Below are 968 nucleotides of genomic sequence, written 5' to 3' on the forward strand. Positions count from 1 at the left end.
AAAGGCTGGAGGAAAATAATCTAAGCAAACAACAATCTTAAAAAAACTGGAGTGGCCATATTAATATCTGATGACACTGACTTTATACTCAGAAAAGTTGTAAGGGACAAAAATAGACACTATCTACTCATCAAGGGATATGTGCAACAGGAAGAAATCAGACTATTAAACATATATGCACTCAATGATAGACCAGCAAATTATCTAATACAATTATTGACAAATCTGAAAGAAGACATGAATAATAACACAATAATTGTGGGAGATCTCAACACGGCCCTGTCAACACTTGATAGGTCAACCAGACTGAAACCCAACAAAAATATACTAGTCCTGAAAAGATAAATGGAAGAAAGAGGACTAGTAGACATATATAGGACATTGCACCCCATAAAACCTGAATCCACATTCTTCTCCAATGTACATGGGTCATTCTCCAGGATAGACCACATGCTGGCACATAAAACATAGCTCTATAAAATCAGGAGGATTGCTGACCACAAGGCTCTGAAATTATATGTGAACTACAAAGGGACACGGAAGAAAAACTTTAACAATTGGAAATTAAACAGCCTGTTACAGAACAACTAGTGAATCCAAGATGAAATCGAAATCAAAACATTCCTGGAAACAAATGATAATGAAGAAACAAACTACCAGAATCTATGGGACACAGCAAAAGAGACGTGAGGGGAAAATTTATAGATTTGCAAGCACACATCAGGAAGAAAGAAGGAGCATACCTGAATAACTTAATGATGCAGCTCATAAAATTAGAAAATGACCAACAAAAGGAACCAAAAATAAAAAGACAGAAGGAAATAACAAAGCTGAAAGCAGGAATCAGTGAAGTGGAAACCCAAAAAATAATCTGAAAGATCAACGAAAGTAGAAGTTGGTTTTTTGAAAAAATAAACAAGATTGATAGACCATTGGCAAAATTCACAAAGAAAGAGAGAGAAAGAAAA

Source organism: Suncus etruscus, chromosome 7 (assembly GCF_024139225.1).
Source record: "Suncus etruscus isolate mSunEtr1 chromosome 7, mSunEtr1.pri.cur, whole genome shotgun sequence".
Taxonomy (NCBI): domain Eukaryota; kingdom Metazoa; phylum Chordata; class Mammalia; order Eulipotyphla; family Soricidae; genus Suncus; species Suncus etruscus.